Raw genomic sequence first — 10,224 nt, 5'->3', positions numbered from 1 at the left:
AAGTGGTGTGATTCATCAAAAATTACATGTATGTTTTCTTTTTCGCATTGAGCCCTTTTGTATTAGACCTTGTATGTTTTACTTTGTGAAGAATAGACAAGAAAAATTTCCTCATCACTTTTAGCTTCAAATTTTTCCAACGCTTCCTTACCATTATTGAGAACAAAACACTTGCAACTAAATGCTCTCAGGTAAGTCAGCTTTGGTTTTCTACCGTTTAGCAATTCATACGGGGTCTTGTTTAGGAGAGACATTATCATGCACCTGTTTATCATATAGTAGGTAGTGTTCACTGCCTTAGCCCAAAAGCTCTTTAGTACGCCACTGTCAATTAACATCGTCCTTGCCATATCTTCACGAGTCCTATTTTTCCTCTCCACAACACCATTTCTTTGGGGTGTTCTGGGAGCCGAAAAATTATGACTTATACCATTTCAGCACAGAATTCATCAAATTTTGCATTGTCAAACTCGGTACCATGATCAGATCTTATGCTCATAACATTATGGCTAATCTTCACTTGAATCTGCTTCACAAAGGCAGCAAAGACATGAAAGGTTTCATCCTTGGTTATGAGGAACAAGGTCCATATGAATCTGGAATAGTCATCAACAATAACGAAGATGTACTTCTTTCCTCCTCTGTTGGACATCCTCATAGGTCCACACAGATCCATATGGAGAAGATCCAGTGGTCTTGAGGTGCTTACTTCCTTCTTTGGCTTGAATGAGGATCTGACTTGTTTCCCTTTCACACATGCATCACACATCTTGTCATCTTTGAACTTTGACGTTGGCAGCCCACGAACCAGGTCCTTCTTGATCAACTTGTTCAATAGAGAAAAGCTTGTATGTCCCAATCTCCCGTGCCAAAGTTCAACGTCATCATCAACAACACTCAAACATGTAAGATCACCACTGTTCAGAGACTCAAAGTATACAACATATAAGTTTCAAAATCTTTTTGCCACCAGAACTACTTCACCAGATACAAGATTGGTGATAGTGCACGACTTTGATAAGAACTCCACTTTGTTTCCTTTTTCACAGATTTGAGAGATACTCAGCAAGCTGTATTTCAAGCCATTCACATAATATACATTTTTAATTGAATGAGTGAATGTCTTCCCAATTTTTCCAACTCCCAGAATGTATCCTTTTTTGCCATTTTCAAAGGACACACTCCCACCTTGCAGGGCTTTGAGTGAAAGGAAATCATCAGTATTTTCAGTCATATGTTAGGAGAAGCCACTATCCATGTACCATCTTTGGATGTTTCTTTTCACTGCTGCCTGCACAATGAAATCAGAGATTAGACTTAGGAACCCAAACAAGTTTGGGTTCCTTGTAGTGAGAAAATGGGCGAATTAAACTTCTTTTTGTCCAAGTAGACATCACACATTTCTTTTTGAGAGAACTAGGTTCCTTAGTAGTAGATACTTTTTCAACAAAAACTTTATTTTTTGTTGGGACTAAAACCTTGCTTTACAAGAATCTTTGAAATGGCCAGTGTTGCCACAATGGGTGCAAATTCAGTTATCAGACACAATAACATACTTGCTATGTGGGTTGTAGGGAGCCTTTTCTTTTTGGAACCCGATTCCCTGCCTGTTCCCCCCTATTAATTTTATATATATGGAAGTGATTGTCTCAGAGGACCATGTCCACTTCAAAGATTTATCTAGGTCATTTTTAACCCTGCTTAGATCTTCCTGAAGTTTTCTATTTCTTTCAAGTTCAGCACAAAGACTCAATTTTGCCTTTTTGAGTTCATTTTCAATCTTAAGGTGTTCCTCACTCGTCACTTCCATTCCTTTGAAGAGTTAATGCAATTTTCCATTGAAGGTTTTACAGAATTATTTTCCTTTTTTAAATCCTCTATTGTCTCCTTCAGATCCACGACTACTACCAACAAGTCATCTTTCTCATGTCCTATCTCTCTAATTCTCTCACTTAGAACATCTTTTTCTTTCTTTAACTCCTTTATTGTTTCTTTCAAATCAACAATTATGACCAGTAAATCATCTCTCTCATGTTCTATTTCTCTTATTTTCTCAGTTAAAGTATTTTTATTATTGATGATATTGTGGTAAACATCAACTAAGATATTAGCTAAAGATCTCAGCTTCTTTTGAGAATAAGACTTCAAATTTCTTTGAACGTCTAGAAAGTTTACCTCATTATCATCATCATCTTTATCCTCATCAGATTTTGCCATCAGGGCAAATATAGAGTCATATTCAGCTGCTTCACTTTCAACTGCCATCATGGAGGTATCACCCTTATTCATCATCATCCTCAGATTCACTAGAGAAATCTCCCTATGCAGCAAGAGCTTGTTTTACAACGTTATCAGTGGCATCTCTTCTCTTAAATATTTTGTTGGGGATCAGGTTCCTCTTAGCCGTCTTGCCTATGTTGTGCTTGTAATGGTCCTGCTTGTGGAGAGGACAATCTTTGATGAAATGTCCTGGCTTCTTGTATTTGTGACAATAGTCATAACCTTTTGTGTTTCTGCTAGAGCTGTCCTTTTTGGGAATGCCTCCATTTCTGCGAACCATTTTCTGAAATCTCCGTGTAAGATAGGCCATGTCAGCATCATCACCACTAGAGTCACTGTTGTCTTCCTTGACAACTAGGTTCTTCTCCTTTTCTGGTTATCTTCTTTCATGATATTTCTTCTTCTTCATTTCGTAAGTCTTCAGATTTCCAATGAGTTTGTCAATCGTCAGCTTTTGCAGATCTTTAGCTTCCGTGATAGCATTGACTTTGCTCTCTGATGAACCAAGTAACACACTGAGTATTTTTTTGACCAGTTTGTTCCTTGGGATAATCTCTCCTAGAGAATGAAGCTCATTGATGATGAAAGTGGAGCGAGTATGCATGTCCTGAATAGACTCATCCTTCTTCATCTTGAAGAGTTCATACTCAATAGTGAGCATGTCGATTTTGACTGCTTGAATTGAGTGGTACCTTCATGTGCAGTTTGGAGAGCTTCCTAGATCTCCTTGGCATATTGACAAGCTAAGATTCGCTTGTACTCGTCTTGTCCGATACCATAGAAGAGGATCTTCTTTGCTCGAAAGTTTTTCTCAATGGCTTTACGATCGACATCATTGTACTCCTTCCTTGTCTTTGGGACTGTGACTGTTGTCTCGCCAATGGTCTTGATAGGGACGAAGGGTCCATCACAGATGACATCCCAAAACTCTGAATCTTCAGCCATGATAAAATCATTCATTCTTGTCTTCCACCAGCCATAGTATTGTTCATTGAATTTTGGTGGTCTGTATGTTGATTGGCCTTCTCCAAAGTTTTGTGGTGCAGCCATGTAGATCCTTTATAGGTGTTATCCTTATAGAAAGAACCTGCTCTCATACCAATTGATGTAAACTAAGAGTCTACCAAACCATGACCTATACTCATAGGATTTCAACTTCACTAACCGAGCAACTTTAGATTACAATCTATTGTAACCTAGGAATTAAACTCTTAATCCCTCACCTACTTACAATAACTATATTGCAAGCCTCTTTGTAATAACTCTATTACAAAGCTAACCACTTTGACTAACTCTATTCAAACACAAACACAAGATTTATAGTTTACAAAGATATCGTACGAGATGCTTCTAAATAAGCTGAGTAGGAGTTACAAGTGAATAACATAAACAAAGACACAACAATATTAAGGACACATGATGTAATCAATGCTGGGATCTGGTCCTTTGTTATATTGCTGCTTTGTTCTTCAATGCTTTGGAGTCAAATGAAGGCGGCTGCACACTTGAGAGTGAAATGTGTTTTAGGGTTTGCAAGTGTATGTAATCCCTTGCCTCATGTTGGTAATATACAAGTGAGGTCACCAAGGATGATGCAAGCAAGTTTCAGGTATACAACATGCTTCAAAGTGACTGATGCACTGTTGCGTGTGCAGTTCAACAGCTTTAACAACTGTAAAGAGTTGACTTGTACTATGATAGAAGCAACTGATATCTATCTGTTCCCTCTGCCGTTCCCTTAACTGATTTCATTTAAACTTGTGGAAAACATTTGACTTGTTGTTCTGAGCACGGGGAGGCTTTGTATCAGGTTCCCTATTTGCTTCTCATACGAAATTTGTTAAATCATCAAAACAAAAAGGCACATAACTTATCATTGGTGATGTTGCATATAATCTTGTTAATCGAATAGGTGATTTTGGATTAGCTCTCGATTTAGGACGTTATTTTTCTCCCAGACCTTCAAATACCAGACATAATGCCTTCCTCTGATTCTTGGAATGAGAGTGAGCTTGCATCTTCAATGTCGTAGTCTTAGTCTAGGAATGCGCTAGTAAACTGTAGCGAACTCACCAGAGATGTTGTTTTTACAATAATTCATAAGCGATAGCAACCAACAGGTATATGTGGACATATTAAGAGCGATTTGATGGATTAACTTTTATTACTGTTCATTTTAGCTTTTAGTTATCTTCAAATCTTGATTCATAGATACTTTATAATTAAGAAGTTCTCTTGTCTTGATTACGTAAAATGAAGCAACTGCTATTTTCAGCAAGACTTGAAGAATTTGATTGCTCTCTTCTCTTGTCATCAATCCAAATCTTGATTATTTCCCGAAAAACAATGGATCACGGGAAATATAATTGAAGATCGCTTAGCTAGCTCGTATAGACATGAGCGGATAATTGTCATTTGGAATAAGTTATTAGTAAAATCTTGATTATCTTTATTAAAAAATATTTGTGTCGGATCCTCAAAAATTAAAAAGAGGGAAGCAATCATTGACCAAATTTTAGATCTAGAATGTCATAAATGTATTAATAGCTGAAGAAGAAAATGGGATGAAGCAAACTCCATGTTATGGCGTTGCAACTGTGGAAAAATCCTATTCGCATAACATTTTCCTTTTCCTTGATTTATCTATAGATGCATACAGTGTACTTTCTGTCTTTTCGTATACAATTGTCAACTTTTGGAAATTTCAGGAGTCTTTTTCTCCTCGTTGATTTCACGTCATCTCTAACTAATAGCTTTTCATTTAGTATGACGATGAGCTATGAGTATAATAAGTCAAATACCTTTTAAATATTTTGAATTTTTAATTATTGTGACTTATAATATTCTTTTTTATGTAGTTTTTAGATGTGTAAATTTTATTTTAAAAAACTTCAAGAATCTATGTTCAAATTTACTATCAAAATTAAAAAGTTTGATTCTTAAAATCTAAAAAATATCATTCTTTTTGGACTGGGGGAGTACAAGAAAAAAATAATAATACGTTTGTCCTCGTAGGAGGCTTTCGCCTTTTTCTTTTCTTTTTCTTCTTTTACAAGATTATAATATGGGCTTATAATTTGAACCGGAACGGGCTAGATTATCAGTTACGAATTCAGATGAATTCAATAATTTTTGCTTAGATTTATTTTGTATAAATATTAAAAAATAATATATATAGTCCATTAATTAAGATGAGCTATTAGTATGATAAGTAAAATCTATAAACTTAGCTAGACGCCCAAACGTGACATAGCTAGACGCCTTAATAAAGAGTTAAAGACGAAGAAGTGAGACGTAGCCATCCCTAATTCGGATGTGACAGTTTTTTTCTTGAAATGGCAGCAGTATGATGTGATGGAAATGCAAATTCCAAATGTCAATTTTGATAATAATATGTGGGGATTCGTTTAACACGTTTGTTGGGGTAACTCATAAGTTAATCTCCACATATAAATCAATATAATTTTTTATAATTTATGATAACTTAATTATCAATATTCACTACAATGTTTAGTTTCATATATTTTTTTTCATAACAAATACCTGCATATGTTATGTGAAAATTTATGAATTATTTTATGCGAAATATATGATGGAATAAGAATATATGAATTAATAATAGATAGATTAAATCAACTAAATGAAAAATAAGCTTTCATGTTAATAACAAACCAATAAGTGTTAACATTTGGCAAATTAATTAATTTCGTACTTGGATAAGAGAAGATGATTGCAATAAGCTAACGTCAAAAATAAAAATACTCAAATTAGTAATGTAACGGCCAGTTCGTTTTCTCTTAAATTAAAACAAGCCACCTTTATTATGTTGCCCCCATAATTAACAAAAAGTAAACGAGAAGGAAGGCTATATACACCATAGTTTGGCATGTCAAACTCAAATTAAACGTGTAATGCTTAGCTAGTAAGCAAATGAAATTGACATGAATAGTATTATGAGATACTATTCATATAACGAACCCTAATTACTTTTGGGTGAATATTATGGCTATTGATTGCTGCTAAGATGGATAGAAACAATTCTTAAATGGGACAAGGCCCAAATTTGCCCCTCTATTTTCTAAAATAGTCTATATTTAACTTTTATTATACTTTAGGGATAAAAATATCCCTACCGTTAGCAAAGTTATTAAAAATACTCCTATCTTTAAACAGAACTCCAGCTAGGACGGGAAAAAAATTTAAAAACATATTTTTGCTGACATGGCTACTTATGTGACCATATATTTTATTTTTATTTAATATACCACTTTTCTTCTTCCCCAAATTCGGCTTCCTCCATGGCTGGGCCTCAAGCTTCTTCTACAACAATTTCAGAGAAAGAAGAAATTTGATAAAACAGATATTTAGGACAATAAAAATTTGTAAGCAATCAAATGCAATAAAAATAAATGTCGAAAAATATAGATACCGGTTAACTGCGATTTTCCTCTGGTATCTACCAAGCTGATAAACTTGTGCTTAATAGAAGAGAACACAGAAGACTTACTTCCATCATTGCAATTGTTGACTGAGAAAATCTGACGTGGCACCTTCTCAGGAAGAGTTTCAATTCCCAAAATCTCCTCCTTAAGCTCTATGGTGGAAGAAATCAGAGTATTTTTGGTAACAATATTTTGATTTGAAAATTTCTGGCCATTGAGTATCTTACTACAAGAGCTCTGGTCCTACGACAAAGGTCTCATGAGGAACGGGAGCATTGATTTGTACCGCTGCATTTCAAATTGGTGAGGTTGTAGGGGAGAGAGAGAGAGACATCGAGGATAATTGACGGGATAGAAACTTGTTATTTTTAATTTTAAAATATATAAATCTCTCAAAACCTGAAGCGATCTGAGTTGTGTATTTGATGTTTTTAATTTGTAATGTGATGCCTGATTTTGTTCTTTGTGAAGGCATCTGACGTACTTGAAAAGATTTTCTCTAAAATTGTTGTAGAAGAAGCTTAAGGCTCAGCCATGGAGGAAGTCAAATTTGGGGAAGAAGACAAGTGGTATATTAAATATAAATAAAATATATGGCCACATAAGTAGCCATGTCAGCAAAAATATATTTTTAAGTTTTTCTTGACGTCCCGGCTGGAGTTCTATTAAAGATATAGGTATTTTTAATAACTTTGCTAATGGTAAGCATATTTTTGTCCCCAAAGTATAACGGAGGTTAAATGTAGACCATTTTAGAAAGTAGAGGGACAAATTTGGCCCTTTTCCCTTCTTAAATTTTCCAAGTCCCCCCACCCTCGTGTTTCCAAGTGTTTTTTTTTCGGTTTCTCATATTCATATTTGTCATATTTGGTCCCGTTTGACCAAAAATATAGATCTTGGTTTAACTAATTAAATTTATACAAATGAGGGTTAATCTTGGTTAATAATAATATCCTAAACATAAAATTTTCGATAGTGTGATAAATAACACGTAGATCTATTTCAAAAGGTATAATGATGTACAATAATCAATATTTAAGAACCCAAATAGAAGTAATGTAGCATTAAATAATTATGAATAGCAATAAATGACATTTATGCAAATAGAACGAATGAGTCACCCGAGAAAGGATGAAATCAACGGATGTTCTTTCTGACAATGATTAATGATGGATAAGCCCTTGAATATCCGAGTTATTCACGGATCCAGTGGAAAAGTGTGGACAAGAATCTTAGTGAAAAGGTTATTTTTGTAGGCTTGCAATAAGACCAGATTCTTCCTTTAAAGTCAAAGTGTATTTTACAAATGAATATCTCATGTTCTCTATCATTGTGTCTCTTTCTATTTATAGGGAACATGTTCCTAGAAACCTTAATAGTATAAGTGCAGAGAATATCCACTAGAATATTCTCTTTAGTGTCCTATCTTGAAACTAGCTGTTATAACTCTGTCAAGGGTATTCGACCTCGGCCTCGATCCTTGATGACTCCTCGACTTCAGCTCTTGCTGACTCTTCGACCACAACCTTCATTATTTCTTAGATCATTTCGACATGTGGCGGCCTGAGAATGTTTTACTAATACCATTTTGACTTGAGTATTCTAGAGATAGATTTTGACCCATATAGTTAGTCCCTCCACTTATTGAGGCCGGCTTCACGGGCGGGCTCGATGAGTGAATCGTGTTGTTGGTGGTCGAGCTAACCAAGCGGACTACACGGGTCGTGGTTGTTGCGGCAAGCACGCGACGTGGCCCTCTATAGGCCGCACATTTCAAATGCTTCGAATTTTTCAGGTGATTTGCTAGAGTTATGTTGTCCATAGGTTAAGATGACGTCATGATGTCAAGTGTCATTATGATGCATATTCGTGTGATCTTTGATTAGACCTACCGTTTCGGTCCCGGTGCCAATCATGATAAATCTTTTTCAGTTTCAGTGCCATGACTTTTATAAATAGAGACCCTTGAATCCGATTTTGGAGTTTTAAACCCTCTAACATTTCGAAACGCCATACCTTTCTCTTGCTATCTTTTTCTCTGAATTTCTTTTCTTTGTTTTAGTGACCTATCTTGTTCTTAATTTCTTCTCGTTTGTTAATCTCCTCCACTACGTTGAATCATGTCTAACGCATTTTCTGATGCTAGTGAGGGGAGTCGTGTTGCTCCCTTGGCAGTGGTGTTTCCCTCCCATGGGGAGAGCATTTCCACCATTATTAAGGATGAAACCTTCCCATTGGTGGTGGAAATAGTCCAGCTTAATCCTGAATCCAGATCCGACCTTACCAAAGTACCAGACGTCACGCCTGGAGTCTTTAAATCAATGATGATGCCTAAGGAATTGGCGGAACTTAAGGCCAAATTTGGCCTTCCAAACCATGTTGAGCTGATTCTGGCTGAGGGGGACGTAGTACAGGTCCATCGTCCTTGGCACTACGCTCTTTATGCCTATTCCTTTCTCATCGGCTATTCTTTCCTCCTCCTCTGTTAGTGGAGGAATTATGTCATCATTATGGCGTCTGCCAGGCTCAGCTTGCGCAGTACGTCTACAAGGTGATTAAGATGCTGACCAAATTTGCCGAGCTGGCCGAGGTCGAGCTGACATTACGACACTTGATACATTTATTCATCCCTGGCTTTTATAGGGGGACAATGCTGAACCTTCATCACCGAGGAGCAAATGTTTAGTAGTGAAGATGGACGACAAAGCCAATCGTCAGTTTTGTCTTAACTTCTTCTTCGTCAGGACCGAGTACATCGTGGCCAACTTCAACGGCTTTCCTGAAGCTTGGAACTACACTCGTGAGTGCCCACTTTATTTTTTTTTCTCTTTTTTTTTTGCGTTTATTTTTGGTACCGAATTTTAATGTTTTTACTTTTCTCCTTTGCAGCTAACGACCAATCTCCTCCTCTGGTCTCTCATATCTCTGACTGGGTTGAGCGACTCCTCCCCCACATCGTAGGGATCTGTGATTGGCCAAGTTTTTTCAAGAAATTCAAGCCTGCTCTCTCTTCAACTGGTGATCTCCTTTCTTTAATCGTGGCCGCTTCATTTCCTATTGTGCAAGGAATCATTTTCTAACTTAATGTTGTCTTTTACTCAGGCAGGGGTTCTTCGAGAAGTCGGGCCACCAGTGCCCTCTTTCAGAAGGGCGACTGTTGCATCCTCGGCTTCGGCTCCTGTTGCGCCTACTACGTCCTCCATTCCAGTCTCAACCTCAGTTGTCGTAGTTCGGGAGCCCGTCTCCGTTCCATCTGCAACTTCTGCTCCCCAACTCTATTCGCTGGTTGATGAGGATGATGTCTCTCCTGATGACGGTGGTTTAATGCCTCGTAAGAAGAGAGGCCGACAGCCGTTGATGTGGGAGATTGTGGCTTTGTCCTCCGAGAAACTGTCACAGTGCATATTGGAGAGAGCCCCGAGGCCCCTCACTTGGAAGAAACGAGCATGTGTCCTGTGGGCGACACGGTCGAGGGTGTAGTGCATAATGACAACCCTGCACT

The sequence above is a fragment of the Nicotiana tabacum genome, chromosome 19, assembly GCF_000715075.1.
Source record: "Nicotiana tabacum cultivar K326 chromosome 19, ASM71507v2, whole genome shotgun sequence".
In the NCBI taxonomy this organism is placed as follows: Eukaryota; Viridiplantae; Streptophyta; class Magnoliopsida; order Solanales; family Solanaceae; genus Nicotiana; species Nicotiana tabacum.
Note: the sequence above shows the minus strand (reverse complement) of the source record.